This window comes from Syngnathoides biaculeatus, chromosome 17, assembly GCF_019802595.1.
Source record: "Syngnathoides biaculeatus isolate LvHL_M chromosome 17, ASM1980259v1, whole genome shotgun sequence".
Taxonomy (NCBI): Eukaryota; Metazoa; Chordata; class Actinopteri; order Syngnathiformes; family Syngnathidae; genus Syngnathoides; species Syngnathoides biaculeatus.
In genome coordinates this window covers 17,898,122-17,898,823 of record NC_084656.1, presented here as the reverse complement: position 1 = coordinate 17,898,823, position 702 = coordinate 17,898,122, and positions in this window count along the sequence as shown.

Genomic DNA, 702 nt, shown 5'->3' with positions numbered 1-702 from the left:
GGGCAATTTCTTCTTTTAAAGGGGACATACTGATACTGTATCGCCGAATGTCAAAACTAAAGTGTTTGACAACCAAACACATTTCAATTTAAAAAAAAGAATGAAAACACGCTCTCCAAGTACCGCCACCATGATCAACATTCAATTTCAGTGGCATAAGTTCGTGTTCAAAAACAAGTTGGGATGTTTCATTCCTAAAAACTCTATTCCATCCATCTACTTTTTTGAGCCGCTTATCCTCACGAGGGTCGCGGGAGTGCCGGGGCCTGACCCAGCTGTCACCCGCAAGGAGGCGGGGTACACCCGGACTGATTGCCAGCCAAGTATATTCATTAATATTATTTCAAGATGCTGCCACATGCATAATTTGAATATTAAAACTCAATTAAATGTAGGGAATAGAAAAAAATAATAATTCAAAGAATATGTAACGTGTGTTGAGAGACACATTATCTTCTCAGGTGATGTGCAGTACTACGCTTAGGCCACAAGGAGACGCTGCGTCACACGCTATATGCTTTAGGACGCGTGCATCGGTGTGTAGAAAATGCAAACGGCAAAGTTTAGTGATTGATTTGGTTTGGTCCATAAAATGTCAAAAAGTAGGGGAAAAAATGTTGATCATTCTTCCGTTAAATGTCTTTTATTATCATGTTTTTGTATTGATGTAAAAACATGAAAACGTGCTTTTCATGGAGGATG